The sequence below is a fragment of the Choristoneura fumiferana genome, chromosome 20 (assembly GCF_025370935.1).
Source record: "Choristoneura fumiferana chromosome 20, NRCan_CFum_1, whole genome shotgun sequence".
NCBI classification, from domain to species: Eukaryota; Metazoa; Arthropoda; class Insecta; order Lepidoptera; family Tortricidae; genus Choristoneura; species Choristoneura fumiferana.
The window spans coordinates 10,407,508-10,433,312 of NC_133491.1; the positions used below are offsets into that span (position 1 = coordinate 10,407,508).

General features: G+C 37.1%; 1 protein-coding gene across 1 annotated transcript in view; it reads left to right on the plus strand.

The window, feature by feature from the left end:
• klar (klarsicht) overlaps nucleotides 1-25,805 on the plus strand; it is a 413,798-nt gene that overhangs the window by 17,794 nt on the left and 370,199 nt on the right. Inside the window, exon 2 of the mRNA XM_074103166.1 lies at nucleotides 12,757-12,795. The gene's annotated coding sequence lies outside the window, so the exon portion shown is untranslated. The remainder of the gene's footprint in view (nucleotides 1-12,756; nucleotides 12,796-25,805) is intronic.

The window sequence follows — 25,805 nt, forward strand, 5'->3', positions numbered from 1 at the left end:
TAAAAGCTAACACACTAATAATAGTTTGTTCGTTAGATTAATATTTCGCCATCTTAGATTATTCTCCCAAAATAAAATTTTGCAGGTGGTAGGACCTTGTGCAAGGTCCGCCCGGATTGCTACCACCATCTTGCTCGCTAATCCTGCCGTGAAGCAGCAGTGCTTGCACTGTTGTGTTTCGGCGTGGAGAGTAAGACAGCCGGTGAAATTACTGGCACTTGCGGTATCCCATCTTAGGCCTCTAGGTTGGCAACGCATCTGCAATACCCTTGGTGTTGCAGATGTTTATGGGCGGTGGTGATTTCTTACCATCAGGAGACCCACATGCCCGTTTGCCATCCAGTCGAATAAAAAAAATTACTTTACTTCTAACATAATGTACTCATTTTCGTGTAGTTTCGTGTTAGTTTGGTTTTAAGATATCGTGATGTGTATATTGAAGGAATTATCTTGAAAAAGGCAACTAAAACCAAGTGCGTGTCGAATTGCTTAATGCCAATATAAGTGTGTTAATTTATATTACAAAATATGGAAACTCATCTTGCTAATACGATTTGTAAAGTATCAACTCATTATCGTCTTTGCGTCTTCAGATTACTTCATTTGAAATTGCATTAAGAAAATCAGTCAAGGCAAAAATTTCATAGAGTCAAGTGAGCTTCGAATTCCCACGACTAAATCTTGATGAACACCAGAGATTAAAGACCTCAAGTACCTCGAGCAAACCGATACAGTTTCTCTTTTTAAGCAATTGGTTTGGTTAAGGCAGGAGGTCTTTGTAATTTTGTTTAGCTCGCTTACAGACTGTTATGCTTGGCGGAGCTCTGCGGGAGTCCAACGCTCAGTTTAAATCTGTATTATTTATCATAACAAAGTTCAAAAATTTACCGGCGTAACATTATGAATAGTAAACAGAAGTTAACACGTCGTTGCGGACTCTACTTGAAGGTTGGTAAACTCGCTAGGATGTTACACAAGACTGTAAACATATTCAAGTACGAATGTTTGAGGTTTGACACGTCACAATGTTTAGTAAACTCATCTGCCGTACGAGAGTTAAGATCACAGTTAGGAAAACATATGTAGGTGGTTTAATTGTGTATACCATAACAAAATTAAATGCGTCTTGGATCTTGGAGTATCGATAAGCAAAGCTGTTTTGTAAGGATCGTACTCCGAGACAATCGTCAAAAGAAATCAATCAGATTGCGGAATGTGCAGTAAAACAACGTTGCCAGATGTAACAATATTGTACCAATTAAATGTAACCATGAAGATTGACAGAAGAAAGCAACAGGGAGCAGGGCATGACGGCGAAAGTGGAATGTGCGGTCGTTAGGTTTGTATAAATCGAAGAAATAATGACCATTGGTACGGCCGGCCCTGCCCAGCCGAGTGTCAATGCTGGCAGCGTCAGCTATTACTCTAAATGCTAATGGCGTCGAAGACAAATATAACATAAACATAGGTATTCAAATTTATAATTTTAATGCTCGAGATGATTTTGCCACTTTATTAATACTATTGTGTAGCTGAACACATTCTGCATTCAATGGTATAAATAAATCAAAAGTGTTTTTTTTAGATAGCCCCTTTTGGCTTAGGAGGGCAATGTAACGCTAATAATTAATGAAATTTAATAAGCAATGGTAATTACGAATAAATAATTACAAGACGTCCAATTTAATGGTGCATATACATACATGGTATGGTACAAAACGCAGGTAACACCTTCACAATGAAAACAAACAAACCACGCTGACATCGAACAAACAATTGTAGTTCCATAGAAGTTTACCCCTTAGTAGTTGCATTGTTTACACATTGTTTCTATTTTGCCTAATGACCTCTAATGGCTTAATCTTTATTAATAAAAGCCATTACCGCCGTGATCCGCCCGACAACCTGTTATTATCGACGCCCACTGTACATACATAACTAGCCCGCCACTAAACGAGGACGCAAGTTCAACGATCAATGAAATAATGCGCAATCACAATTTACTTGATATTTTGCCTATAATTAAACTCAGAAGAGGCGCCATTAAATGTCATTATTAACGCACAAAAATTTGTGGTCGGCAAGTTATCGTGGAATCGTGACGTGGAAAAAAAACGTCGGGCAATTATTTATGGAACTCAAGATAGATTTAATGACACCCGAATTGAAATTTGAGATGTTTAGCTATAATACAGCGTGCGATACCGTCTTAGATAAAACAAAGAATGCATGTTGCAATAGGTCGAAAATTAAATGAGATCACTTTTAACCTGCACGAAGTGAAGCTTATCAGATGAATCCGAAAAATCTTGAACGACAAAGAAGAAAAATCGTGTCTGTTATTTCGCCTTCAAAGTCGGATCATAATTCTCATAATTCATAATTCTTCATTCTTAATTTTTCATAATTCTACTATTACTGGCTAGTAAATCTACGATTTCCGTCCTTTTTTCTATTACCGTGGTGTCGCCGCGCTTCCAAATTGGTTCAAGTGTCCGAGCCCTGGTGGTCGATTATCGACATACAGATCTCGAGGGGTCGCCGGGTAAGTGTAATACGTTGCTGTATAAACGTCGTCAAATAGGGGTAATAAGGCCCCTATTAGTAGGTAAAATATTTCGTCCGTTTTTCATTTGTTTTCGTGTCACGAATGATGTAGGTAGGTAGGAATACAAGGTGTCTCAAAATTGCAGCAGGTTGTTGGGTGACTTTGACTGAACGAACGCCCTAGTAAATGTTTTTCAGAATTTTTTAATCGTGGTTGACAAATGTATCTATACATTGATCGATCTTCAAAAGCGGCGTAAAGAACAGGACTAAATTTTGAATGAAAAATTCGGATGAAAAACTACAGTCAAACTAACGGAACTAGCTCAATCACATGCTGAATTATTTCGAATGAATTTTGAGACACTTAGTACATTTGATGAAGCGATCAGTATAGATACCAGAACTGGTTTTTATAGTGCTTTATCAAATGAATCGTTAAATAAAATGTAATACATTCATGTAATACATTCAGCCAAATTCATAACGAGTTAAAAGCCGATCTTTTTTAAATTATGGATTTACGAGTGAGCCGCGGAAATCGGCATGAATTTGAATAGCATAATATTTAGAACATTTATCTAACCCATCCATTGAACTCTGGTTTACACAGTTGTTTAGATCTACGGTTTCAGCGCTAAAACAATCTGTTTGAAGTTGCCCTCTTTTAGAGTCGAAACAATTGCCCATTCTCATTAAAGTTAGAGGCAGATGTACAAACAGATCTACGGAACAATGTTTCACAATGTTTTCAGGACGTTCACACTGAGAGTAACGAAGTATTTGCAAAAACAGTTACCGCGCGTCCAATGAGGAGGTGTAAAAGCGGATTGTACTGCCCAATTGTCTTAATGATAAAACTTGGATGAGAACTCGTGGAGATGAAGTATGTATCTAGGTTGCCTACATTATGGTAATATAGTAAGTTAGCTAGCTGTTTTTTTATTTCTTTAAATATATTTTTATTGTTTGATAAGCTGAGTTGTAGAAGAACTTTTAAATATCTTAAAAAATGTGTACCTATAATGGACGATATGATATATGTAGATGTAGGTAGGTATGATCGTTTTAAATTGACACAAAAAATAATCAGCTGAGTTTTAAATAAATTCAAAAATTTAATGTTTGTTGCTTTCATTACATTACAAAAAAAATTCATCGGCTGAATCGAAAGTACATAAAATTAATTGCTACTAGGTTTTGTAATTAGTGGCCATCTAATCAGAACGTAAAGATAAAGTGTCCAATTAATTTAGTCCGATCTAAATAACTAATGAAGTATAGGTACGTTTAATATGATTTACTGCTCTCATTTATTCATAGATTTTCACACATGTTTTCGGGTAACTTAGAAACGCTATATCCTGTTCAAGACAATAAAGATCTCTAGGAGTTTCCCTTTGAACCATTGAAGCTAGTTTTTCTTTTATACTTTTGAGACTGTTATTTTTCAAGTCCGACTTCTCTGACTAAACAACCATAGATTTCACACGAACAAAATGATTGAGTTGTCCATCTCCTGTCATTTTATGACTTGGAATACTTTCACAGTTGTTTTGAAAACGTTGCGTCACTGCATTGTGGAAGACGCGAAGGTTCACAGCTACGGTACTTACGGTTTCATTATTGGTAACTTTTTTTAAATCTTGGTACTATTTAACTCGGAATTGCTCGAAATTCTTGAATAATGTATTTAGCCCAACGGTTACCGTACATTCTCATGTTAAGTATGCGTTGGTTACTTATGTCATGCTTCCTAACTTAATATTGTTTCTGTTCTGTATTCGAAAATTATGCGGTGATGAGGCGTCGTCTTGGCGTCGTTAGGTCTTATTTAAATTCTTAAAGTGTCGATAACCGGCGTTTTGATTAAAGATCGAACATTATAAATTTGTTAGTATTATCAATAATTTTTCATATGCAAATATAACCTAGTTACCACGGTTAATGTTAACCTCGATACCGGGCTACTAGTGAAACTTGATAAGGTGTTTACCATTATGAGATTAACGGATTTTATAATTTAGTGCCTAAACTGGTAGGTTATAAATATTATGAGTATTATGACTATTATTGTCAAACTGTAAATTACGTTTATAACGTTAGTGAAATGAGGCAATTAGACTCTCAAGCTTTTACGCGTGATCGCAAATATACAGCGTTTCACAGTTTTAACATTTACATTAGGAACCTTGCCTACATTTAGGTGCTCGTCATCGTAAAAACAGCTTCTTTTATTACTTACATATCAAACTTTAACGAAAGAGTCAACTGATCGATGGTGCAGGACCATCATCCATCACTCTAGCTAGCGAGACCAGTGAGACTTGTGACTCGCGGTTACGATACAACTGAAGCAAATAAAATTTTTCAGTTTTAATACTTTAAACATAGACCTCTGTAGTAACAACTCGATCTACACAGTGGGTACTTCCATATCTATTTAACTATAAAATTTACCAAACTATATGATTGTCAGACTCATTTTTGAATCTATCTAATCTTCTATTACCTACCTTTAAACGAGCAATTCTTATATATATGTAGCTTGGTTTTATCTCTGGAAAAACGCGTATTATCTAGTTTTAGCCCGAGCAAAGCTCGGTCGCCCAGGTACTAGGTACAATAGTAATGATTTATTCAATAAACTCATTTTACATCATTTTTAATATAACTAAAACATACTGTAACAACAAATAATAGGAAAATCTAAAGGTTTTGCTTTTAGATATCCAGGTAAGGTAAACAGTTAATATTAGGATCGTAAGGAGGAAACCAATAGGGATCAGCAAAAAAGACAGCACCCAAACGGGCCAGACAGACAGAGCCTAACGGGAGAATCCAATGTTGCACTCCCGGCTTTCTAGCAAATGGCCGAAGCAAGACTATGGGTAGATAAGAAACCCCTCCAACCCTTTCCTGATCTCCTCTCCTTAGTAAGCTCCAGGGAGTTGGATTTAACCCATATATGCCCAGTGGGTCGTTTTTGTCCCGAAAAATAGATATGAACTAACGCGCGATTTTGCAAAAGAAATTGCTTATTTGTGACGTTTGTGCTATAGAAGAAATCGGAGATCAAAAATAGTTCTGGGCATATATGGCTTAAAAAACTAAAACAAGCAAGGACCCAGTGCCTTTGGCCCTTAAGGCGAAACAACTCCAAAAAAACAGTTGATAAAACTGCCAGTATTTTTATCAACACAGTTTAACTCCCAACTACATACAAACACTGTGTCCGGCATGCGCTCCACAATTTTAAGCGTCACTTAATGCACTTACTGCTACTTTCAAATCTAAAAACAGTGTTTCATTGGGTCATCGTTTCCTCGGGCTAATGGCAGGTCGATTTGGCATTAAAGGTTACGGCCAAGAGCCAGGGGGACTACTACGAAATTCAAAAATAGAAATTCGTATCGTACCGTCCCTCTCACTCTAGTATTAAATCATATAAGCGTTAGCGGGACGGCCAGATACGAAGTTCGAATTTTGCACTTCGTAGTAACTATAGGGCCAGTATTTACAGTAGGTACTGTTACAAGCGTCGAAAGCCCTTCGCGGTATCGATGTTGAGTCGATACCGGTTGTCGTACGAATGATGGGTTGGAGAGTAATGAATAGTGTCAACTGATTAGGCAAGCCCAAGGCTAATCTTTGAGAGCGCGTAAAGAAAATTTGTTAAAAAGGCTGATTCTCTCTGATTCTTGTCTTAGAACTCGTTGATTTGCGGGCTTGAAATGTTTTAAGGGTGCTTGGCGCAATTTAGTAGGTATCCATCCAATGTTAAGTTTGTTTGGAGACGAAGATAAAGCGCGGTGGACACGCAGATTAAAGTCATGAATTAGAATAATAGTATTTTTTTACTGCGAGTGTTGGTGCGAGGGGTGGTGGTTTGAATCCCGAGTAAGCGAAGGAATCTATAATTGAATCAAGAGCATAGCGAGTGATTCTAGGTTAGAATCCTGAGAGTAACGAGGGATTCAAATACTCGAGATGCAAAAAAACTTTATTCTCGTGTGATACATACAACTTTTCACCTTAGCAACGCAAACAGAAGAGAATGTTAAATAAAAGCTTACTAATATATTTTTTTTATGGAAATTTAAACCTGTACCTGCAACGGAGTCATATTTTATAAGTGAATCCATGAATTTTATTAATGCTAAGTTTATCTAATGCCAATAATAATATTCTTATTAAATAGTGAGAGACATAATATAGTGGATAGTAAAATAACTTAAAACGATACATAATTTAAAAGATTATTTTTAATCGTTAATGTAAATGTGTGTATAATTCAAGCAAATAGATATAAAATCTGGTATTTTTAAGGTGATTTTAGAGAAAATAGTTTTAATCTGATCATATTATTTGAGTGAGGAATTTTAAGACAGCAATCTTGAGTACGTATTTCTAAATGATATTTAAGCACTATGCAGCAGTTGAGTATTTTAGTTGATATTCGTAATAAAACATTGTAAAGTATTTATTAAGTACCTATCAAATCAATTGTCCTCTTTTGTCGCAGAAAGATTTTTATTAATAGAGTCATTGTATTAAGTACCTACCTATATTACTTGCAATACATACAGCTTGATCCTGTCTTCAGCATTCATGACGCAGTGAAAGAATGTTATTTGCATTCATACTTACATTACATTTGGTAATTAAGAGGTACAAAGGTCGCACATAGCAGTAAAATATGTAAGTATCAAAAGTTATTTTAGTATTGTGATCGCTTTGTTATGTAAACTTGACAATAAATGTATAAACATTTCATGAGAACATGAAGGCATGTGAACTTCGATCAGGTTTAACGTTGAACCTTTCTGCAAATTTTCACAGCACAAGCTATTTTCAAACTCGTACATGTTGAATGTTGGGTTAGTATTACCGCCATATTTATTTTCCAAAGGCTTCAAAGTTTCAAACAAAATGGCGTCGATATGTCATTAGAAACCACTGTGATGATTATTTATGACACCACGACTTTAGAAATTTCATGTCGACCTATCGCTATGGGGCTACAGTTTGCATACTGTGTCAGTCTGTCCATACATCTAGTTTGTAATGACTAGCTTAGTATTAGCACTGGCAAGTGGAACGACTTAAATTGTAGACGTTGAAAGTACATGTTATGGATAAGTTCTTGGGTCGTGTAGGAAAGTTTTCTCTATAAACGAGATGTGGGACATGAGCGGGTCAAACTTGACCGCTCTGAATGTGGGAGCATGTCGTGTTGTTCCATAAACTATAATTTACGCTCTAAGAGGGTTTTCATGCAATACTTATGCATCCTAAACTAAAGCAAATCTTTTACTCACCTACATACACAACTTTTGGTTGATTGGCGGAATTATAGGGTCGCGTCTAAAACTACTCGCGAATATCTACTTTTTAGCTTATGTTCAGCAGATTTTTTTAGTCATCAAGACGCATGAAACAGCTTAAGCTATCGTGCGTTTTCCCTTTTCTCACAATTCAAATAGGAATTAATTTATTAAATTTTATAGGGGTTGCCTACGCTTACCGTTTGCGTGCGGCAACCCCCTTACTTGTAAATCGTGCATTAAATATTCAACCCACACGACATTGACAATGTTGTCTTAGCCTTGCAGGCGTGCATAATTAATGAGTTCTTTTTTGAAAATAAAGTTGCTACTGTGTTATTTTCCCTTAGACTTCCTTTCTTTATTTTTCTCTATCTGTCAATAAATGACGTGTCATCAATGTTATGTGCTTTGGTTGTTATTGAAAAAATCTCGAAATCACAACCGCTAGGCTTAGAGTCATAAAATTTTGCACGGCTGTTTCCAAACTACGATGTAATTTTTGGAAATTCCCGTGGGAATTTCGTTAAACCACGGAATTTCAATTCAATTGACAGGTCTATGGTTTAGGTGAACGCCTGTGAAACCACGGCTAAAGTATAGTATTGAAGTATATGACTATGTTTCTGGTAGTATACAATAAACAATACATATAGTGACATGATGTCGACCTACTAATTAAAAGGTGTGGAACTTGAGATTTTCTGTACATCATCATCCCAGCCTATATACGTCCCACTGCTGTACTACTCTCAGATCTATAGTTCCAATAAACTTCACACGCACCAAATTGCTTCGCAGAACGATGTTTTACCGCAAAGCTCGTGGTAATTTGTAATTCCGCACATGAATTTGGAAAAACTCAGAAAACTAGAGGCGATAGGTCAAACCACTAGGCCACCACGGCTTTTCTGTACATAATCTTTAATAATTCAGAAAAAGTAAAGTCTAAAGCCTAATTTATGCAAAACAAAAGCTAACTCGCCTTTCTACGGATCATTGAGAAGTTTCGTAGCGTGACTAAGTCAATTAAGATTTAGGCCATTTAAGTGCCAGTAACACCGTTTAGGATAATCTTCAGGATGATATCGGCCGATGAGCTAGTTCGATAGCATTGTGGCTGGCTACTTGGTCAGTCATTGCCTTCGCTAATTAGAATAGATACTTGATGTGGCCTTTCGTAGGATACTAGAATGCATCGTTAGTTTCGAAAAATTCCGAAGTCATTATGCATTTGGTTTGTGACAGGACATAATTCGAATAGTCAGTAGAAAAAAAGTAGTTGATAGGGCAGCTAGGGCCAGTAAAAATGTTGATGTACTTAGGGTTCCCAGATCAAAAAATCATGATCAGAAAATTCCTGACATTTGATGAAAATTCCGGACTTTCTTGTAAATTTAATATTAATGTTGCTATGCATCGTGCATGTGAATAAACGAAGAAAATTTTCGTTCGAATATTCACTGGCACGCGCGCGGATAATTTCATTTATTTAATTTTTTGTTTCACTCTTCACTTAATTGTAGAAATTCCGGACACTTTAAAATTCCCCCCGCTTTCCAGACAAAGACCTATATTTACGGACTTATCCGGAAAATTCCGGACGTATAGCAATACTGGCACCTACTTTATCAAACGTAACTCCACCCAGAGGTTGCCGCCTCATTAAATACTTAAGTTCTTGATCAGACACGATACGATACTGTCGTGCTGTATATCAAACATTCGCCCGCCAACCGGAGTAATTGCAGGAGTGTCGCTAATAAGTAACTATTGGAGTTAGGGTTGCCACTGCAAAATTAGAACAATCCGAAATATAAAATGCAATGAAACGCAGTCATTCGTCAGACAGAGAATACAAGTTCAGCGCATTAGCAAGCTGAAATGGCAGTAGACCAGTCGTATAGGTACGCTGCGTAACTGGTCGTTGGGACGACTGGTTCTCGATAGGAGACTGTGACGGCAAACAAAGTTTAAGGCGCCTTGTAGCTAGGTGGGGCTATGATATTCGCAAGGGTCGTACCTAAGGCAGCAGGCAGGAATTGGAGAAGGACAGCTGAAGATCTGGTTCAGTAACGTTCAGCAGCAGAATGTCGTATCGTAGCAGTGTCGATTAAGTAATGAGTTCGATGCGCGAATCATGTTTTGGATAAAGCGATTGCTTCATTCGATTTGATTCGCTCAGTGAGCAAGTTACGTTGACGAAGACACCCTGAAAGTTGTTATCGAAACTGAGGTTTTAAGAGCTTCAAACATTCTTGTAGGCAAATGCCCAAAGATCTACGACTGAAATATAAATCCCTTTCATTAAGTATCCCCAGGAATTTGGAGAAATCCCAACTTTATGCACCTCAATGATCCTCAATAAATTCGTCTGCCAAATTTCATGTCTCTAGCTCTTGTATCTATCCTAGACTATACTTTGTTTGTCAGTCAGTCGGTCAATCACGTTACTTTTCTATCCGTAGGTGTTGAAGATGAGGATACATTATGTACATACAAAATCGGTTAAAACTATGAGTTGTCCGGACAAGTTTAGACGGATGGCAACCCTTAATTGAGGCAAGCTATTGACAATTACCAGGTCTCAATTGCTAAAGTAAATGCTTCGAACTCATTATGTCGCTGAACTCTCGCACAAGTAGCACGCTATTAATGGTTCTCGTATTTATATACAATGCCGCTGAAATTTACAGACTAACTTTTTGAATTTAGTTCGCGACTCGAAAAGTTACCGACATATCAGCAAATACACTCGCATTTCCAATTTTTACTCCAAAATCGTTGAATTAAAAGAATCATCAAGTATAAAACCAACCATTTAATAAATAACACGTAATACGAGTGTATACAATAATTAACAAAAATAAATAAAAATAGAACTAAAACTAACTTAAACTAAATTAAACTAATATTACAAACTAAAAATGTCATCCAAATTTTCTGCCTCAGGCATTGACCCCAAGACACTGGCAGCATTACCTCTCTGAACTGTTAACCAACCATTATGTGCCTACATGGAAAAAATTGTACGACAATAATCATACTTGAAATGAATGTCATCAATTTGTAATAACATGAAATATAACATATATGTACGGTACACACATACACGTACAATATATATATTCTTGGGTTTTGATATTCCGAACTACATACTGCTAATGCACCACCGGCTGTAATCTAGTTCTTACTTTTGTCTCTAAAAAAGGTCGCCTATTACCTTGTAGTTTTCTTTCTGTGTACCTGTTTTCTGTATCGCTTACTATTTCTGGTGTACCTAAATACAATAAAGAGTCATTGTATTGGATTGTATAATTTTCCAAGCCGACATACATAGGTAAGTAAATTGAAAAACTTACGCCAAAAATAGAGACCGTGGCTTTTAGACATTCGGCCTCTACAAATTCATCGGCGCAGTGAGATGACAAGTCGTCGACTCGTCGAGAACCGATGGTACATTCGGGCGCAGTTAAAATGTCATTGGTTGCGCAACTGTTACTGTTATCCAGCTGTAATTAGAGTAGTTCCCAGGGGTATCGGCCGATACATCACGATCACTGGCGCTAAATACTTATATTATTTCACCATCGTCGGTACAGATATAAATAGATATAAACTTAGTCCCCACGGACAAGATAGATAGAGCGTTTAGAAAAAAATAACTTCTGTCCAGTTTCTTGCGGCGCATTTTTCTTGAAAATCATGGTCTCTCTAGGAAAAAAAACATTTGTACCTAATATGCTTATTTAAAGACTTGCAGTCTATTTAAAAAAAAAAGATGTGTTTTTATTCGTCAGCGGTTTTATAAGTAAGTAGATAAATAAAACGTTTCTTTTTTTTGCTTCTAAAGTAATTTTCTTTGTATTGCTTTTAACCTTATATTAACAGAATAACGTCCAGATCATGAAAAGACAAGAGATGATTTGTAAAATTTATGGATTTAACCGATATAGGTATGTATAGTATACAATTGTATTACTTGTGCTCTATCTACGAGCAACCAAAGGCCACTGTTTACATTAGTTCATCTACAGCCACGTCTCCATTGAAACGGTGGCAGCTATACCCTTAAAAAGTGTATCTTAGTCGGAGTGATCTTGTAGCGTAGAAAATAACTTTGAAGCTTAATAAAACACATAAAAGGATGTCCTGAAATACACTTGCTGTTGGCAGGCGGCCAGGCGTGCGGTCATCTCTTAAAATGAACCCTAGTGATAAAGTAGGCATTTAAATATATGTAGCATAATAATCAAAATATAAGCTTGAGAATATTTGGAATATGTTAACGCCTTGCCTCTCACGTTACGGCTTACGGCTTGCAGCCGCAGCTTGGATAAGCTTGTTGACATTGTTTAGGCGTCGAGTGATGAGTCTTACTTGCTTGATATTTTTAACTTAACTATTTTCTAACAAGAACATGTCAGCAGTGTTTTGTAAAAGGCGCCTATTTTAAGTAATTCTGTTAGCCATCCTATTCTAAGTTTGTATCTGCGTGCGTGCGTGCGTGCGTTTGTTACTCCTTCGGATGACTTTTGTGACAGAGATATTTAGCTGAACTTCTGGAATAAACCGTAGACTAAATTTTTTATCCCAATATTCCCTGAATTGGGATAAAATTACCAAAATTTCAACCGCCGGGATTAGTGACGTAATTTAGTGGGATTTTTTGTAAAATCCCGGAATTTCCATTCATCTGATAATTGATAAACCTAACGATTTTCACATGCGAAGCTGAACAGTAAAGGCTAGTTTTGGATAAATCCAAGCTTTTCTTTGTAGTTGGCGTTTAAAGTCAAACTAAATGGCTGAACCTCGAATAATACACCCTCTTCTTACATGGAATTAAAGACATTAATATTGTAACTTGGTGTGTTTACAGGTAAATCCGCAGCGACAACGTAAAATGGAGTGATAACAGGTATATTGCACAGTAAAAATGTAAATCAAATAACTGTTTGTAAAATTTGCCAAACAGAATACTATATTGGTAACTTAGCGAATGAAGTACGATAAGACATAAATACCTAAGCTTTAGTAGCCGTAGTATAGTTCATTGTAATAACGTATTTTGTTTCCGAAAGCGCTGGTAGTAAAAAAGTGACTTGTAAAAGAGCCCTTTGCGGCGTACTTACAGAATAAACGTTTCGATTTTGTAGGCAGTATTACCGATGATCTTAGTGATTTATTTAATAGACCCATTGCTCTGGATTAAGACATCGCAGTTCACTGGACTCTGGTAGAAACTCGATGCTCTTCGGAAGTCATTTTACGCTTCGTGAGTGCCCCCTTAGCAATATTACTTGGGCAATCTGCTTTCTCATTATTGTGTTTATGGCGTTAAATAAGCCGAGCTTGTTATTAATACTTGAACTGATAAATAATAATAACTTCTACTTCAAGAGTAAACAATTAATGAAATAGAGACAGGCATCTGTGTTCTTCTGTGATGTTGTGTCTTTAGTGTTTGCTAAAAACTACCCTTGTGCGGTCAAGCTCCGCCCAAACTCAATCTTGGATCCACCGTTGTATGTACGATTAACGAAGTTTTTAAGAAAATGTATACTCATTAGATAAATTAAATACAAATATTAAATGATATTAACCCGGATAACTCACGTCTTGAATCGAGTTTAGCTGGACGTTTTCGGGCTAATGTGCGCGTGTTGCAGCAGACGCCGAGTCGCGTTGCTCCTAAGAAGAAGGGCTACGGATTAGCCCGAAACATGTCGAGGTAAACTCGATTTAAGACGTGAGTTATCCGGGTCAATATCATTTAACATGAGTGAGTCTCACGGTAGTTTAATTTTTTTTATTCAACTGTATGGCAAACGGGCAAGTGGGTCTCCTGATGGTAAGAGATCACCACAGCCCATAAACATCTGCAACACCAGGGGTATTGCAGATGCGTTGCCAACCTAGAGGCCTAAGATGGAATACATCAAGTGCCAGTAATTTCACCGGCTGTCTTACTCTCCACGGCGAAACAACAGTGCAAGCACTGCTGCTTCACGGCAGGATTAGCGAGCAAGATGGTGGTAGCAATCCGGGCGGACCTTGCACAAGGTCCTACCACCTGCAAACCTGCATGTTGAAAATAACTACAAATAATTATTTAGCTCACCCGCGACCTTATATGATAGCTGTGTCTTGTCTATGCAACAAATGTGCGAGTGAATTGTGTGAAAATGTGTGCGCGGGTGGGCGATGTAATTGTTTGTAGTTCATTGATATGGACCTCCGCAAAGTAACGCCTGGTTCAATAAAATATTAGAAAATGTGATAGGGCTTCTTAATATACAACAACGCAAACGACTGGCAAATGTTTGAATAGATTTATCCGGTGTTCAAAATACCTATAACGCGTTAAACACATCTTGTTTAAATTTTTTATTTAAAATTAAAATCTTTATGTATGTTCATTTGGACTGGACAAAAATGGACATAGTGAGAATATTGTGATACCTACTTTATGTTTTGGAAATTTAAAATGAGTATTTCGTGTGCAATGTGGCCCGGTGTTCTATTGAACAAATTAGGTCTGTTTTTGGTTCACATCGTTCTAAAATCTCCACTGACCTTTATTGATGTTTTACTCAATTACAATAGGAGCCCATTTAGCTATATCCGACCAGTGGAAAGGTTAATAGTACGCACTTAGTACTTACAACTATTGAGTTTGACTTTAAACGCGCGCCGACTACAAAGAAAAGCTTTTAACTTCGCTTGTTTTAAAACGTTTACACATAAAGTAACCATTTCTAGCTGTATTTTGTGTTGACAAACATAACTGTCTTTATTTGGATCAAGTTTTTTTAAAACAAGTTTACAAAATTTGGAAAGTTGTTCATTTTGAGAATGCTATTTTGGAAGAAGTGTGGATTCACCTCGATAAAAATTGTGAGATTATTATCTAAAACATGATAATTGATAATCAAATATTGTCACAAAAATAGTTCAGAGTCAGAACTAAATAGTATCGCCTATTCGCGTATTATGACCTCCTGGCACAGGTATCTTTATACTTAAAAGGAGGTCCCAACCTTGATGTTACTATGTGAACTAAAAACGAAATAAACATTTTTTTTTTTCTATTTCAGAATGGGCAAATTTGTATGGCACTTGGTTATTGAGCGGCCAAGGATAATTTTAATATCTGTCTAACCATGTAATTATAGTCCTGTTAATTGATGAAAGTTTAATTACAGTGACTTTATCTTTTAGAATACTTTGCACAGTTTTCTCAATTGTTGACTTAGGTACTGTGTGTGACCTATAGGTACTTATGTATGTTAAACGAAATTTCGGCATGATGACCTGGTCTCCAAGTGAAGTATTTAGCGACTATTTACAATTAGGTCATCAGGGCTTTCATATCGAACTAACTTCATCAGAAGCCGCCGTTAGACCAATTTGCCCAAACTTCAAACGTAAACATTAGTTTTTCACATCACAGTCGATGCTACGGAAACAAATCATAGAAATAATCGATAGATTGAATAACTCCTCAATGAAAACACTAATATTTGGCGAAACTTTAATTAATCCAACATCTTACTTGATCGCTAATGGCCATACTCTGCGTTGCTAAGTTTATCTACGCTATATTCGTAAACGCTGGAATCCACTCCGCATTTGGCGGGGTCAACGAACCTCGCCGGTTTGACACAAGGCCGACGGTATTGTGCTTTGTTTAATCCAAAACTAATCGCCGTTTCGTGTTCTATTGACAATGAATTTTCTTGGAAATTATCATATTAATACGCGAGATTACCTACTACTTCGAAATAATTCTGAATAATCCCGATCATAGTCTGTCTACTTTAAAAGAAAATACATGAAAGCATCCTTTTACTTCTTGTATACCTTCTCTGTTCCAACGGCAGGAGAAAAAACCTACTGTGGACAACCTTTCGCATGTGTCTCTCATCTTCATTCTAAAAAATGATAAGTACAACAAGTTTTATTGTCTTGAGTGACCACCTAATATACTACAAGATTGTATATAAGGTGAAGTAGAAATGTACTAAGAGTAAATGATAAAAAAAGTGCCGTTGGAACAAAGTATACATTAAATAACACTGCCGAAGCTTCGTGCTTCGCCAAGGGTGGATTTACATATGAGCTTTTTGGGCCCAAGGCCCCTTGGATAAACGGTATCATTATCGAAAACAGTTTTGACAATATCGCAATACGTTGATTATTAAGATAAGCCCCGAGTAAGCAAAAGGCCCCACAAACTCTCGGTCCGCCACTGTACTTCGCAACAGATCATTGCTTGAAAAGTTAACAAATGCGGACAAAATCCAAATTTGTAAGCAGCACGACAATTAATTTCACGAAAAGTGTCGTGTGTAAGCTGCGGATAGAAAAAAAAAACTTTTTAAACTTTCTACTGACTCCGCGCGTTAAACAGCCACATTTTTAACGACTTTATGAAGGTTACTCTGATTGTTGCTGTTTTTTGCATCAAATTTAGCCTTTTTTTGACTGCCAGAATCTCCACTGTGGGAAGTCTCCTTGTTTACATCACTCCAGTCAACGTTCTGCCAAAGTCCACAAAATAAACGAAAGCCGAAAGCGCTCAAAAGCTTCTATCTCACCCAAGCCACAATGACATCACACAATCCACTTCCTCGGCCGAATCAGGAGTGAGTGCTTCCTGAACCGGTTGGTATGAATATGGATGGCCGCTTCCGTAGGTGTCTGATTACAGTCGTTGACGAGACCACGTGTGGTCGATTGTTTCAATGTTGCTTTAAAGCGTGTACGATGCGATGTTGGGCTGTCGCTCGTTGAGTTTGTAAGATTTGACTATTTGGGCAATGTGACTAGGTAATTTTAATAGGCCTTATGCGTCCGATCGTTAGATCGAAGAATTCATTGCAGTTTGGTTAGTAGTTCGTGGCCTAAATTACAAAGTTGATAGTTCACATTAAACCCTTTTGAGGGCATTCGGCCGGAACACCAAGAAATCATGCTGATCTGATCCCAGCTAAATAGGAACCGTACGGTCTTAGCATAAGCTGTAGACTTCACGGTCCATTTGAGTGCAGCTTGCTCCCTCAAATGGAACTAATGCATTGTTAATGCGTTTCGTTGTACTTACTGTTAATCCATATCTAAGTCTATAATTAGTGTGCGTGCCATGCGTGTTTGATATAGTTTTAATGGGCTGGTAATGAAGCTATTATTAGATGTAACATCTTGGTATAATAAAAAGTAATTTTATCTTACGTGTTTCTTGTGATGAGTGCCTAATGTGCCTATCGATAAACAGCAATTTATACGTAATAAAAAAAATTATTCAATTGACAAATTATTCATTAAAATAATACAAGAATAATCATTTCCGCAAGCACGCCCGAGATAGAGAAAAAACTTTTTAACAAAAAAATTAAACCGCCGAAAAAACCGAAAAGAACCGAATAGAAAAATACCCGGATTGCTATCACCATCTTGCTCGCTAATCCTGCCGTGAAGCAGCAGTGTTTGCACTGTTGCGTTTCGGCGTGGAGAGTAAGACAGCCGATGAAATTACTGGCACTTGAGGTATCCCATCTTAGGCCTCTAGGTTGGCAACGCATTTGCAATCCCCCTGGTGTTGCAGGTGTCTATAATAATAATAATAAATTCATTTATTTCGGGCAACTTGGCCCATACAATAAATACCTTACAGACTAACATACATATTTATAATCAATATTTAAAACTAATTTGGTGACAAAACGGCGTGACCCCGTTGAGTCACCGTCCCCGATGTCTATGACGGTCTATGGGCGGTGGTGATCTCTTACCCCCCGTGCTTGTTTGCCATTCAGTCGAATAAAAAAAAAGATAATGTCTTCTCGTCCGGTTACAAAGTTTCTATCTTAAGTGTGATATAGATATAGCAGCAGCAAGGATACCCGACGCAGCTCATGTCCCGCGATGATGCGCGTGCGCCGCTCCCGTTCGCTGCCAACTTGAGCGTGTTTTAACGCTTCTTGAGTTTCGCAGAACGGTTAATGGACCCAATCATTTCGCTGATTGAGTCTAACTATGAGTTGCTGGGTGTGTCTGAGAGTGAAAATGTTTTTGACAGTAAACAATACTCACCACCACAGTTTAACACACACTTTATTTAACATGACATATTTTTTTGCTACTGTTTCTACTTATAGTCAAATGTAATGCCATCCACCGTTCCATTACCCGATCTAAGTATACTATACTTTATCATGTCTTAAATGCTATGTTTAACTATGTTGATATTATAAAGATGGCATATTTGTTTAAAAGAAGCTATTTTATTAATCCGTTGCTTACATACAAAAAAAGACGTTCTGTTGCCGATACTAAAGAAAACTTTTTAGTCCTGCACTTATTATTTCCCAGCTGCCCACCACTCCGTCCGTGAAGGAACAATTCATTAAGTGCTAACCCGCGTTATTATGCCATTTTCCGGGATTAAAACTATTCTATATCCTTTGCTTGCTGATTTTCCACCGGCGAGGCAAGACGAGACGAGACGAGGCGAGACGAGAATTTAAATTTGTATGCATTCTCGCGCGCCCGCCGCGAGCCGCCGCCATACAACTTTCAATTCTCGACTCGTCTCGTCTCGACTCGCCTTGCCGGTGAAAATCACCTTCAAACTATCTCCATACTAAATTTAACCTAAATACATTACATAGAGAGTATAGAGTTTGAACATTAACAAAGCTAAAGCTATGAATAATTTCTTTCCGTGCAACCGAATTCTACCTACATCATACAAACGAGTCCGCATTGTGACTTTCCTGATACCCCACGCTAATGATGTTATTATGGCCACTACCAGTGTCTACCAGATAGGTACGTACATTATGTATCGACTTAACTAATTCAGACGTGTCTAGCGTTTGAACATTATGCACTCCATTTTCATAATAGTAGTTATTTAAATAATGGCTTGAAAATTCTAACCTGTTTGGAATTTACGTAAATATGGTTATGTTTAAGGAAGTATGTGGAGTAGGACTAGGCGCCGTCACAGCTAAATACGAACCATGCGAACTCTAATCTCCATAAATGTCATTAGAATTATAGCATGATATGTATGGTTCATTCGTGGTTCATTCATTGTTCGTTTGTTTCCCCGTTCATTTGTTTCTATAGCTTAGTGTCCTAACCAAAACTGTTTGTGTCGGAGACTTGAAAAACATACATAGGTTAGGTTTTGTCAAAGTTGCGGAAAGGCGCGTAACGCATCAGCCACGCGGAATAGGAGCTGCGCTAAGAGGAGCTCCATCGACCTTGGGTAATAGAATTAAAATTGACGAACCAGGTAATGGACGAATGGAGACCGACTAGACAAACGGGAAATTGGACGAAAGATGCAGATGTCTTTAGTATAGCCTGGACAATCGCAGGCGTATCGCAGTAAATCCAATTTAAACATCGAACAAATATGTGAAGAACTTTGGATATATCAGTGACAGATAGTTCGTACTGTCTAGTACGATATTCTCAGAAACACAATCGTCTCGCCACAACGGTAATAGTCTTCCCATACGAGCCATTTTCATCCAATGATCATTTAGCCATCACGATCAAAGAAAGCTTCGCAATAAGAAAACGCTTAAGACCCATATCCAAGCATATCGCATTAAGTAAGAGCACACGAGTCGTGATCTCAGTTAGACAATAACTTTCTCGAGCCCAGGCACAGACTGTCATAGCGATCACTCCTACATTAACTTGATGGCTAAATTGAGTTGCTGGCAAATTGTAAAGAGCTAAGCTGTTTCATGAATAAGACACAATGGGTTGACAACACTTAATTTAAGATGGGTATCACATTGAAATCTAGAAAAAAACCTTGATACCTCCATTTCCGCATGAAACTTACGTATAGAGTTGTTAATGAGCGATATAGAAAGTAAGGAGGTTCTTATGATGGTTATTTCTTGCTTTAAAGTACATCCTCGTCCGCGCCCAGAAATATACCATCACAGTTTTGACTCTTTGTACAAAGACGCAGGTAGACAATACAATGACTTTATTGAACATCATAATAAAGTAAGCAGTACAGAAAACAGAGGTACATAAAAAAAAACCAAGGAAAGAAATAGGCGGTGTTATCGCGTTAGAGCGATGTCTTCCGACCAACCTTTACAATAGAAAGAAACTATGAATAGATTTTAGCACAGATTATAGCAGATTACAGCAATAAAAAAAGTACATTAAACTAACCATACATACAGCACATATAAATAAATAAATTATTAATAGATTTGACAGACGAAAACATCTATTCTGAGAAAACCATGCAAATGAAACTACATTGTATATGACCCACTCAACTGCACAAACTAATCTGTCTAATTAACTGCAGAAGTCTGTATACATATATGCTTGAGTAACTTTTATTTTCATAAGCAGTTTCCGGCGAAAACGAGTTCCAAAAACAAAGATCATTGATTAACACGATAACGTTAGTAAAGCCAGGCCAGAATAACAATTCCGATAAAGATAAAGATCCCTACGTCGAACATGATATGCGAACAAGACGATTATGTATAGCTTCTAAATTGCATCAGACGAAATGAGTTACACGTAACCACTGACATAATTACATTTATAAGAGGAAACGGAACAGAAACAATCCGGTAAACAGCGTGACCATGACCGCGTCACCTCTCAGGTAGGAGATCGAGACTTCATTAGGATCCCTATGAAGATCCATTTCAGATTAGATGTAAAAACTACGTACGTAATTACAATGGATTTTTGCCATTTGGAATGGAACCCCATCGAAACAGAACAATATATCTAGCAATAATAATGGTCGAAATTGATAATCAACTTTAAATACGGGTGACAACCTCGATGTGTTTGATGTATTAAAGACAAACGAAGCTACGTAATTTTAATCCAATTAAACAAAAGCAGTTAAACAAGTGAAAATGAAATGATATGCATTACTCTCACGAGACAGGTTAATAGAAAAGGGAGTGAGAAGTACTATAATAATAGGGAATTAGCTTCGTATCAGCCCACGCTGTTATCAAATTGCAGCTTGTCGGGATGCAAACCGGAAGCAGTGAAATTTGGAGTAGGCATTGGAGGAAATTATTGCTCTTTTTCTGATAAGGAATACAGTTTTTCAGCTAGTGTTTGTATCAGCTCAACTGCATAACCCCGTAAAAGTTGTTCTAGAGTATTTAATTACTATGTATGAACTTTCATGCGCTTACAGATATCGCTGTCTTTGAAAATTTTATGAAGCTGGATGATTGCAGTTTTCACCATTCAGAAACCACTGGCTCTTCTGATTTTGAATAGCTGCAAGGAGCAAGCGGAATTCTAGTAAATAATTGAGCTTGAAACTACTTAGCACGGCACTTCCAACACGCTTATTACCTTACAGTACAGCGCTAATACAAGCTTTCTCATGCTCAATTGGTCATTTAGCATCAGGAAAGTGATTTAGCATCGGGAGACAAACGGCTTGAGTAGTTTAAGGACAAATAAGTCACAATGGGAGTGGGTGGTGCGAAAGTGAATTTTGAATGGGCTCAGCTATCTGGATCGCGATCAGTTGTGCAATGCTTCCTTGTTTGGTAATTCATTGAGGTATTGTGCTCTGCAATGATGAAATCATTATCAGTATTTCAAGATGATTTAAAATACTGATTATGAGATGTGATATTGTAATTAAAACAGTTAAATAGTTTACTAATTATGTAGTAAATATATAAATCTTTATAGCGGTCCGAGCAGCGTCACGTTCTTTTCTTTCTTTCTTAATTTCAAACTTCGTTAGTACGAGCGAGTCTGAATAGTATCAACTGCAACCATTCTACCTTGCTCCTCTGTTGCCATGCCAGGCGTGGATATTATTAACTTATCATTCAGAACCCATTCTTTTCCATCTCCATATAAATTGATACATAGCTCACACAAATCCAGATATGTCACTAACACAATAAGCTAACGCATTTCGAACTCTCTAGGAGCTCGTTCTCTTTTCTGTCTTTCTATTCTGTCATGACTTTATGTATTTTATTGTTCGCGCGGACGCGCAGGAACAAAGTAAAAAGATTAATGTAAGAGCGGGAAAACAAGCATACGGGTTACCTGATGGAAACCTATGACCGCCGCCCATAGACATCCGCAACAAGAGGGGTATCACAGATGCGTTGTGCCCTAGAGATTGATAGGCTCATTATAGTATCTACGTTCCGCGTTGTAAAATACACTATTCATTCATTCACGCGCGTTATAGGTAAAAAATAATTGAATAAACGTATTTAATGACTAGACCACAAGTTAAATTATATGGCCTAATCCCATCGCCACAATTTCTACGCCTCATTACAAGAACAAAATATAATATATATCACTCGCCGGTTCCAACACACAGCGTGTTCAAAACAACATAACTTACCCATTTACTGTCTATAAATCCGATTTCCATTTCTACATAAACTTCAAGTACAGACGGCAGCAAATATTCAATACCAAGCTAAGTATTGAATCGTATTATTTAATATTAGTACAGATAATATTTATAACAAAAATAATCCATACCTATGGAAGTGTCGTTACCGACTGTAGACAGCCGCACAGCCTAAACCACTGTAGATAGAGACTTGAAATTTGGCAGCCGTAATCCTCATGATCATAGAGGTGCACTACGTAGATTTTTTTCGAACCTTTCTGCACTTTACCCGCGTGTGAACTACAGACCGAGCCCACTTATTCTGAGCAGCAGTGGGTGGGGTGGTCAACTTCACGGGCATGTGGGAAGCAGCTTAGGCCGAAGATGAGCGGTTAAGCGTGAGTGGCATGAAATTACTATAACCATGACCAATGTCAAGCCTGTCATCATTTAGACCGTTTGATTTGACGGTTATGAATGATTATTTTGGCGTATTTTCCTTCACGTAATTTTTGTTCAAAACCGAACGCAGCAGAAATTACGCGAGTCACAACTCAAAAAATTACGCTCATCTGGCTTCTCGCCAAAGTAACTTGGTACAACTCAAACAAGTAAATTATAGTAACACTAGCTTTTGCCCGTTTTTCAGCGGGAACTACGTAATTTTCCTGTATAAAAACTATTGTATATCTTTCCCAGGTTCTCAAACTATCTCTGGAACAAATTTTACACTCATCTTTGCAATAATGATTTTCTTCAAAAGCGCAGGTAGTATCAAAGACACGACCTTGCAAAAGATGAAGAAGATTTAAATCGAACCACTAACTTAATACTATCAGTATGATTAAATATTATAATTAACAGTAACGAGTCGATACAACATTAACATATTCGCAAACTTTAATGGATCTACATTGAAAAGGATAATTAGCTATTGTTATGTTACGATACGACGCTCCTTATACAATCGATTGGCATAACCCTCGTAATAGTGTTTGATGTTATATATTTTACTCGATACAAAACAAATGCATACGTAATAATATGTAATACTCGTACCCATTATACACGCATTTGTGATGTTCGATAACTAATATTCGAGGCCAAAACATATTCGATTTTGGGACTTTATAGAGCCACTTATGATAACTTGAACATAAAGAGGATTTTTTTTGCAATTCCCGTTCCTGTCCGAACCTAAAACTTCCCCGCGCCCGCCGTCGGTGTGATGTTCATATATGTACAGCCAGGTAAATAGGCCCGTCGCACTCCCGACCCGACTCGTTGCCGTCTCGTGTTTGTTTTGCGCTTGCTTTACCCGGTATATCGATGCCTACCGTACCCTGTTCTCGTTATATTCAAATGGTAGCTAATCTGTGTTTCGATACAAGCCACAAATCCCGTGACAGATCCAGACAGTGGAATGAATGGGGACCTTAACAATGAAACGACACAAACAGGAAATAAAGGTGGATACGGCAAATAATATAACTGAGATTAGAGTTACAAGTTGAAGTATTTATGGAGGAAATAGTGTAGAGACAGGGAAAGTGAATAAAGTGTTCGTTCGGTGCAAATTAATAGTGATAACTGGACAGTTGCAGTTTTCTGCAATAGCATATGGCACCACTATTAGAGTTTTAGATGTCAGATAGAAGTTTGAATTTAATGTAGTTTATATTAGTAAAATTAACTCTAACTGAGCTAAAATTAATGAAAATGCCGTGGAAGCCTAGTGGTTTGACATTGACTTATCAAGAAGACGGTCGTTGGTTCGATCCCGGACTCACACCTCATGAGAAATAGAAAGACTTAAAATTTTGCGTGAGCTTTTCGGTATGTGTATGTAGTGGAAAAACAAGTCAATGGTTTGTGGGAAGATACGAATGCACACTGGGCACGCGTGGGAACTGCAGCACATTTGCACCCAGTTTGCTGGGTATACACACACAGTGCTCGATTCATAGTAGATCTTCCGTAGATCAAGCTTTTTCTATCTTAATTCGTATCTAACTTAATCTATCTATACGCTTTTGGTCTATACTTTAAGCCTATTAAAGTATGTATGTATGTAGAAATAAATTCTCTTTGAAAATATCTTTACTACCCTACAATTACACTCCTGTACCAACATAGTTTAAGCGGGACTGCAGCTGCCATTTGCATGCCCCATTCATTAATAAGGCCAGAGCGGCCGTGCCTATCTATAGTCTGCCTGGAATGCTGTCCACCGGTTCTTCTGGAATATAGTCATACTTGATACTGATGGCCAGTATGAGAAGCGATATTGTTTAGTTTTATGGTTCAAATTCTTAAGCTGTAATAAGTAGTTAACAAAACAATGAAAACACTGAACTTGAATTAAAATGTTTGAAAAATTATGAACGCCCACTGCAGTTTTATACTCGTATATATAGCAAATAAATTATCCGTAAATCTGAACTTGCGATAGTTTTTGCTACTCGGTATATACGAAATAGTAGGAAATTAAGTAATAATTTACTACCTACAAGATTCATGTTGTGTATAACACATTCGGGGCAAGTCGGCTGTTTTTGATCCTGTTTTTGAGAGCAATCTCGTCTAATAGATGGATTTTTTCAAACGAAAGAATTATTAGGTAAATTACGTTACAGCACCAACCTTAGATATTTATTGTATAAAATCTTATTGACGGATGCTTTTTCAATACCGTTATTTGTTTCACAACCTTCCATGGTTATATTCTAATTAACATAAGTAACATAAAAAATACAGATCACGTTTCATTTCGAAGTAAAGGATTACCTACCTATTGAGAAAATCTAAAAATAGCATTTATAAATCGTCCAGTTTAAACCGATAGGTAACCACAGAAGATTGAAGTCTCATCTCATATAATCAGACAAACTATAAATTCAACCATTCTCATCAGTCGCTTAATAAAAGTTAATGCAACCGTTGATTACTGGTTAATCAAAAACCCATCCATTACTTTGAAAGAACCATGGAACTTGTAATTTAAATTTATAATTAAATTATTTTGTACAAAAACAAAACCACGTCGTTTCCTGCGGTGTTTTTCTCATGACCAAGATGTGGGAAATAACTAGACTGACTGGATCACTGGTGTTTGTTATGGATTCTATCTGTGCTCGTTAGTGATTAGCGGTTAAGTTCTGCAATAAACCTGATGCATTTACCAACATATATAAAGTATAAAGCATTAAAAAATCATGCTGTAGGTAGTATGACAAGTGGTATATTTTATATATAACCAAGTAGGTACACCATTATGTTTTGGTTTACAAAGCATAAACAGTGTAAGAGGCCGCAAATGACTGCAAATAATAGCTCCGATGAATTTAAGTGCATTAGCTGCACACTTTTCTTCCAAGTTTTATTATTTTAAAACCTGATCGACAACAACTTTAAGCAAGAAATGTTCACGTTCCTCTAAAAAGTTAACCACCCACTAAAAAGTAATGCTAGAATACACATAGTCATAATTTAACAACTAATAATGCTCCACAGCATTTCTCCAC